The following is an 8645-nucleotide window of genomic DNA, read 5'->3' on the forward strand; positions in this document are numbered from 1 at the left end:
CACTCCCTCTCATTCTCCCCTTTTCTTCATCCTCCGCCTCTGTCCTGCAGCCCAGGGCTGGTTTTCCCTTTACATCTCTGTCCTCATCTGTATCCCTGTCTCTTTTTAGGTTTTCTTCTTCTCTTCACCCGCCCCGCCCCCCCCCCCCGCCCCCCCCCCCCAGCCTTTCCCTAATGTCTCTGGTCTGTTCCCTGACGTTCTTTTCCTCCTTGCACCTGTACATGCCACTCGGGGTCCAGGGAGTTGTCTGGAGGCGGGGAGCACCTCAGGAAAGTCTGTGTCCAAAGAGGCACTTACTACTGTGGAATTCCTGACTCCCCCCAGGCATGGGAATCTCCCAAGCCAACACCACAACTGACCTTTTCTTGGTGTTTTTTAAAGGTGATGCCATGAAAGGATGGGGTAAGAAAACCTGATGCCCTAAGCGTGTCATTTCCAGAGAAACATGTTGCTTATACGCCTTCATCTGGGAGGAGGACAGGTGAGTACATTGTGTTGACTTGTTTCAGCACAGCTGTGCTTTTATTAAGAGGAATGACCTTCTTTTTCTTGTTAAGAGTTAGGGGTTGCTTTTTCTGAGAATTTTGCCCGTCTGTTCAACAATCGCTGATGTGTTGCGTGCTTTTCCCTCGAGGAAAAGGACCCTGTCTCAGTCTTATTTATTCACCATTGCTCGCTCTGTTGTAGAAAAAATTTCTCACCATAAGGCTCCAGCGCTTCCAAACGGCAGCTTGGTGGTCTGCATAATGTATCTGTAGTCCCGTCTCAAGGAATGCGTTAACGGTGTTACGAATTATAAATTTGTAAAAAATTAAAAAGTAAAAAATTAAAAGCTTCCTGCCGTAGGAAGACAGTGTGTTGGGTTTGAAACCTTTGGGTAGGACAGAAGGAGGTTGCCACCCTGGGTCAGTGGTGAGTGCTGGCATGTATCGTCTGATCTAGAGCTGATGTCTGTCACCACTTTAGCTCTAGAATTACTCTGAGACGCAGGGAACTCCAGTTCCCTTCAGCTGCAGCCTTGGAGCTTTTCCAAGCAGTGGGATGAAATTCCTGTCACAAGCTGTAACCCAGCTTAAGGAGAAGGGGGCACAGTTTGAGTTTTCTTCCACGTAGGCATCTGGGAGGTACAGTTCTGAGCTTGATACTGCTACTAGGAGATGCTTTCAAGTGAACTGAGTGTGGCTCTGGCGACCCAAAGCTGGACAGGGTTGGCAAATGGTGATGTAGAGTTTTGGTGGTAAACTTGACCAGCCTGTCTTAACGAGCAGGCATGTTCTTTGTTTGCAAGCACTGTTTAGTCCCGCCTAGGCATCCCGCAAGTTTGAAGGGCCATGGTCACATCATCCCTTGGTCACACACAATGAACAGTTGCCTGTGCTTTTTAAGGAGCATGCTTGGTTATATTTTCTCTGTTTGGCTTTGCATTTGGGAAATAATGTAACAGCTACAGCTCAACTGAAGGAGCACGATACCTGACGTGGCAGAGAAGGAGGTGTGTTTTACTAATTTTTTGGTGTGCATCAGTTTGACCCCAAAATGACATTGTGTCAAAGCTTGTGGCCAGGTTCCGCTGTAGATGTTGACTTGGGGTATGAGTGGCTCCAGGTGTGCTTTAGGAGAGCTCTGTTGGTGTAGATGTGCTGAGCAATTGCTCTGCTGTGTGTGTAGCTGTTCTGGTTTGGCTTGCAGGTATGAGCATGCAAAAGAAAACTCGCAAGTGTGGTCAGCCTTGCTGTAAAGTCAGAATGGTTTCTACTGCTGAGAGCCTCCTGAACATTTCAGGCTGGCCAAGGGTTGTGCCCCGCTGTTTCTGAAAGTCCACAGCTCTGCAGTTCTCTAGGAGGGTGATGCCAAAACGGCACAGAGTAACTGCTCAGAGATGAATTTTTTCTTTAAGCAGCAAAGGTATTTATTTCGTGCAATGCTGGGGAGCTAGCCAGTTCGCACCAGACAAACTAGCCCCAAAGTTTTCAGTGAAAAGTCAGGTAATTTATACAGTTTTCACGAGAGGTTACAACATCTTTACATACATATTCATTTGATTTTGACATCTAATCATCATATTCATAATAGATGGGGTTTAGGCGGAGCTTGAAGTGGAGTCTTCTAGAATTGTCTTTTGGGGAGACTTTTGGGTGGTCGTTCCGTTCTTTGGCTGGAGCTTGCAAAGCCTCCTGACTCATGGCCTTCTCGTCTCCTTCAAATGCCCACCTTATCTTTATTTATGACTGCTAGATTGCTCAGAGTACATTTCTCCTGTCTCTTACTTCAGTAGCATCAGCGGAACAGAACAGGCCGTGCCGTCTCTGTTATATCTCAACATAAACAGAGCATCCCCCAGAGCATGGTACCAAACTCATCCCGAATAATCTTTCCAGACCTTGCTCTGTTTCATTCCCGCCTTTTCTTAGGACTTGGGAAGTCTTTTGTCAAGTTCTGAAGACAAAGGGTTTTGGTAGACATGCATCATTGATCACATTATTTGTGTTCTTCTGACTATGATACTTAGTTTATACCACAGACAGACGTTTAAGAGAGATAACAGGATCATTCCTTCCAACATGACTTAACATGGGATGTATTAAATAGTAGAATACTTGTGTTGCTTTGGGGGAATGGCCTGCAAAGGTGTCCCACCAGTGATGTTCTCCAACTTGTTCTGCATCAGCTAAAGATGGATTTTATATTTTCAGAGTCACGTTTCTCCTGTCGAAGCATGTGTTGGGCCGTTCTGTTTATTTCTTGGACCAGTCTTTCTATGTTGGGGTGTCTAAGCATTGCTTTGAAGAGGCTAATGTTCATGCCTATTTGTAATTTAGGTATATCATGATACAGGGTATAATCAGTTCCAATTAACTGTCTGGTAGTTACAGGAACAACATAATCAAAGTCACAGCCTACAATTCTAGTAAAATTATACATATAAAATTTAGTACCATTTGCCATTTCATGACAATTATCAATACTCTTGTTACCAGAAGAAGTTGTAACACATGTGCATCCATTTCCTACATAAAATATTTGTGGCTGGGCTTTAATATGTGGAAACATTTCAAAAGCACGCATAGCCTTTTTGATATCTATACACAGATCTTCATTCTCTTATTACTGCGTTTTCACAGATGTATCCCAGTTGTTCCCTGGGGATATATACTTCCATGTTCATTGACTGCCACTTGCCTTTGGTCTGACCATAACTTGCCCAAACATTATGGCCTAGGGGTCTGACAGTGACTTTCTGGTGTATGGCTCCTAGTGTCGCAACGGGAAAGATTGCCTGTTCTTTTGCTGCACTAATTGGGAGCACATATGCTTCAGTTTGCTCCTGTTGTGGGTTGTAGGTGAAGTTTACTAGTTGTCACCAAGCCTGGTGATGTTTTTCAAACTGAGTGGTGAGGCTGGTTTTGCCTATTATTTCCCTTATTTCTTGAGATAGTATTCCTGATGTTCCTTCCTGTTGCGACGGAGGGAAGACACAGTCACTCAATATGAGTGATCAGCAGACTTCGTTTATTGTACCTTACAGTCACCTTTTATGCCTTCTTATAATTAGCTCATACATATTACAAAAGTTAAGCTCATTATTGGTTAGTTGCCTAAATACCAAGCCCGCCCCTTGTTTCTCTTCTGTAGTTTTCTGTTCCCACCTGCAACATTCTTTTCCCACCAAAATCTTCCTGTTACTGTGTAACAAGGACAGCCAAAGACAGTGTATTTTGCTTTACTTCAGATAAGCTGAGAGCGATGTGCATTTTTGTCCAGCCAGCTGGACTATGTCTATGTGAACTTTTTCAGCTAGTCAGTTATCCACAATTCCCCCGTTTTTATTTTGGGCGACATAGGCCTGGTTGACCATTTTCAATAACAGCATTTTAACACAGGAAAATACACAGCCAACTTATAAAATCTCAGTTCAGAAGTATAATTCCTGAAATACTTGAAAAATAAAGTTAGCTTGAAGCTTTAATTTAGATGCTCTTTCTGTTCCAGTGATATAAAAAGTTTAAAAAATTCAAAGGTAATTTTAAAGTTCTGAACATGGACTAATGCAAGCTCAAAACCCAAAAAGAAACCAAACTGATGTTTGACTAGGAATATTTGCAAATATTTTAGTGGAAAATCCCTGACCATTAACAATTTTCTGTCCAAATAACAACTGCCCTTATGCAACCAACCAGTCCATACATTTTCTGAAGAATTCCTCATTGATATCAAAGAATTAACAAAGGGAAAAAATTAGTTCTAAGCTATATACATTCATAAGTGGATTTTTCAATAGTTACATACAGATTTACACACTAAGCCATAATGGCTTGTAGGTCATACACACAAGAAGAGTACGTTGCTTATCTGTCTGAATGTCTATGCTAAATTTGACAACTATGCCACAAGCCAAGCCTACATGGGTGCTGTGTTATGCACGTTCCTTAACAAACAGAAGTATAATAGGTAAATTCCCAAGATCTAGTCCCCAACCTAATTATATTATTTTGTAGCCAATTAAGGAAAATAACACAAATGTGCATATCTACATGTGCACACACCTTTTAGTTCAGAACCAATCTGTGATATAAGGCCTTAGCCTTATGGCATCATCGAATCTTAATGAGTACAGTAATTAAAAATGCAGTCTTACTGTAAGTGTGATTTATGCTGACATTCCCTCAAATGCTACACATGAGTATTTCTCACTCAACTGCCTCAAGTTAAAATAGTAGTATTTGTTAATATGTATTAAAAAATCATTAATTTTCTACAATAGCAGTTGACTTCCATAACACTATGTAAGCAAAAGAGGCTTAAGATGGGTTTTTTGAATACTGACAATTTATTTTAGACTGTCTAAACTCAGGTCTTGAAAGATTTCACTCTGCCAGACATAGAAACACTGTTGCACTCCAGTTGTGATATCCCTTTTCCCAAGTTGTCACATGCACATCTTGCTCAAGCAACATTATTGTCAAAGTTTCTCTCTGCTACATAAAAGCATATTGCACTTGTAGATATAAAAGACAGCACCCTTACTTAGATTATTACCTTACTACCTCATAACTCTTAGTATCTCTGATTTCATCACTTCAAAAATTCACCAGAAGCAGATAAAACCACAGCATCAGACTAAACCACACCTTAGCTGCTGATTCAAATAAAGGCATTCTCTTCAGATATGCCAAATGCTTACAAATAATTTTGGCTGGTTTTGATCAAAAAACTATTATTACAATAATGATCAAAAATAATAATCCTGTTTGCAAAATGCCTTTAAGCCAGCCTCCTAGTCCCAACCAATTTCCACATTCAGAATACAGCATAAATACAGAATAAATTATCTCCATCAAGGCAAAAAGGCTTCTCTTTAAGCACAGAGATGTTTGCTAGTTCAAGGCAGAAACCCATTTCTTGTAGGGGACACCTTCCCTTAACATTCCTGCGGCTACAGATTGTATCCACTGCTGAGTATTGGATAGCAAGTGCAACCTTTTTTGCTAATGCCCCCAGTCTGATGAGATTACTGCTGGAACCCCAAATCACGGTACTATTTCTTATAATAGTGCTTTGGTTACTGCTTTGGCTTTATTGGTTCAGCAAGGGTGTGTTTCTGGCCACCCTAAAAAGGCATCCATCATGACCAGCAGGTATCAAGACCCCCCTTTTCTTGGGAGTTCTGAGAAATCAGTTTGTCACTGTTGCCCTGGATAATTTTCTTCTCCAATTGTCCCCATTTGATTCATGTTCTCCCTACAATTTTGTCAGTCTAAATATTTATACTATGAGTCAGTGCCCCAATGGGTCTTGTGATGTTCTTCCTTCCTGGGTGACCCTCTTGTAACAGCGAGGGCCATTCCTCACATCAAGGTCTGGCATGGCACATGTTCCCACCACTCGGCACCTACTGGCTTGCAGCCAACAGCAGAATTCAAGATTCTTCTTGGTGGCAAACACAGAGGCCAACCCAGTCTTGCCCTTGACTATGGTAGGAGGCACTTGACCAACCTTATTCCTTGTACTTTGTTGTCAATGCAGAGTTTCATCTGCGCATCCCATAACAAGTCGCTGCCATGGCAAAACACACAGATTTACATTGGTAGTAGAACCACTACACAGTGCGTTTTATTTCAGTTTTTGTGCCAATATCCCCCACAGCCCTGCTGACCAAGGGATACTGTTTTACCCGAACTGGGCAGGCCCCCCTTTTCATTTCTGCTGTAACAGGTAAAGCATTTTTTGCCTTGCCTGGAGTTTACTCCCGGATATACCTGGTTAAAGATTTTGGTGAAATGGCATTCTGATTTTTTTTTTCTTAATTTGTACTTCAGAGGTTTCACAATGCTTTTTCCTGGCGGCCAGTAGCTCCCACAACTGTAATAAATTCTTTTCTCGCTGAAGTTTAACACCAAATAAGTTGGTTTTGTATTCACTAAAAATCCCACCTCCTTTTTCTCTAGTCCCCAGCTTTAATTTAACCAGTGGATCCGCTAGGGCGGATTCCCCAGGCCTCTCAGTCTGGTTCTGATGCAGTCACCGGAACCCCCTGATGGTTCTTCAGCTTTGGGCAATCTGGCTGCCTGTGCCCACTTCCCTACGATGTGCCCACTGATCTGGGCCCGCAGGGCAGTGTTCGCTCTTTCACCTCTGCCAGGCATCCCTCCTCTGCCTCTGCCTCGTCTTCTCACCTTAGTCCCTCTGCCATTTTTCACTTTTCCCGAAGCCGCCGCCGTAGCTGTGACTACAGCACGACCCAGCTTTTCTTCTCTGACCTGCTGTGCATGTGCCGTGCTGCTTCTGTCAGCTTCTCTACATGGCGATTACCCAGTAACAATCAACCCTTTTTCTACTCCTGTTGGGTCATCCTGATAGTCTTTCACAACCGACTTCCAAGCATCTAAATCTCCCATCACAGATTCGCCTTTATTCCCGCCCGCCCCCCGCCCCCACTGCGTGCCCTGAAGGGGCCAGTTCCCGGTCCTGTCGTGCTGCAAATGCTGCGGCCCTTGGGGTGACATTGTCAGGTCCTTCAGCTCTGGTGTCAGCAACAGCGACCCCCGCCTCCTCGCACTGGAAGGATTCCGGGCAGGAGATGCTCCCTGCTCTGCAGCAGGCACAAGTGCCTGCCTCTGCAACAGCACCCCTGCTTTAACCCTTTCGAACCCTGAACGCAGATCTGCTCTGTGCTGCTTTAAGTCTGTGTCCTTACCTGTGGTGCCTTTGCCAGCAACCAGCAACCAGCCTGCCACGCGTCCAGCCTGGCTCAGCCGCACCTCCCAGCGGGTGTGGGGCTTTGTACAAACTCACCCCAAGACTTTAACCCTTCCCTGGGGTCCTTGACTCCCCCCGCCTCAGGTCCTACATTAGTGCAAGTTTTTATCTCCCAATACGCTTCACCCCAGGAGGAGCCACAGCCTGAGGCTCTGTCTTTACAAAACACAGCGATCCTATATTACACAAAAAACTTCAACAAGAGCATCTTTCTAGTTTAGGTCTCAGTTTTTCCTTGTCCTTTTCTAGAGCCAAAGTCAAAGGATCAGGTGGTGCTATATTAATCCCACGCTCCTTCTGCCACACTCTGTATGGCTTCTCAATGTGAAAAACAAATCTGCATGCGTCGTCCCATTTCCCTTGTCATCTTAAAAATAGCATTAACTGTAGCGAGGTGTTACAGTTTCCTGATCTTCTAAGATACATAAAGGCCACCATTGGTTATAATATTTTATCAATGTTTGCTTGATGTGTGGAATCAGACTCCACAATCTTTATCAGATTGTAAAGTAGGTATGTTTATTCAGCGCTGGGCAGCACCAGGGGTAGTCCCACCAAAGCCGTGTGCGCCAGGGGCAACAACTTGTCTCAATTTATATAATCAAATGTTGCATATACATAAGATTTCCAAATATACCAATACATATTCATAACCTAGCCCTGCTTCATATTAAAATTAGTTCCAAGAAGTCATTTCCATATGTCCCTCCCAACTGTGTTTGCGTAGTGCCTCTTGCTGGTCATGGGGGTCATGGGGATGAAGGCTTGGTAGTCTTTCTCACTCTGAACCTTCTCTCTTTGCCAGACTCAGTTGCTCCTTGGTCTTTGTCCAGACTATTGAGTTGGTTTTAGCTAGTTCTCATCACAAACTGTCCTTCAGGAGGAGCTGTAGACTCCTTGCTTCAGTTAATTTACACAATAGTTAGTAAAACAAAGCATTATTTATCAACAACAATCTAGGTAATCGTTAAGCAATTAGACCTACTAAAACTTCTTTAACCCTTTCCCTCACACTCCCACCCTGCGGTCCTCCTGTATTCTTCCAGTGAGCCAAAATACAACCCAAAGGGCTCATGTTCACTCTTTCCCCACTCTGTTGACCTCCCATTTCACCTTTATGCAATACAGTAAATAATACAAATTATCACAAGTTGCAGGTTTCAGCACTTGCTTTGTAGCTGAGCTACGTCTCAGTTGCACAAAACACTCGCACAAAAGGGCCCGTTACACACTCACTCTGCTACTCAGATAGATAGCAACAATACCATTTTATGATGGACATTCCGACCTCAAACACCGTTATGCCACCCCAGAACGTCAAATATCAACAAGAGGTCTCAACTAATACACGGTACCGAATTTTACAACAGATGACAAAATGGCCAAAA

At 43.4% G+C, this 8645-nt stretch overlaps 1 non-coding gene across 1 annotated transcript; it reads left to right on the forward strand.

Annotated features, from left to right (window-relative positions):
• The first annotated feature begins 904 nt into the window (after positions 1-904).
• Positions 905-989, forward strand: LOC129735776 (small nucleolar RNA SNORD45). Its single transcript, XR_008731642.1, has one exon. It is a non-coding gene; the product is annotated as a small nucleolar RNA SNORD45 (small nucleolar RNA).
• The last annotated feature ends 7656 nt before the right edge of the window (positions 990-8645 follow it).

The sequence above is a fragment of the Falco cherrug genome, chromosome 3 (genome assembly GCF_023634085.1).
Source record: "Falco cherrug isolate bFalChe1 chromosome 3, bFalChe1.pri, whole genome shotgun sequence".
Lineage (NCBI taxonomy): Eukaryota > Metazoa > Chordata > Aves > Falconiformes > Falconidae > Falco > Falco cherrug.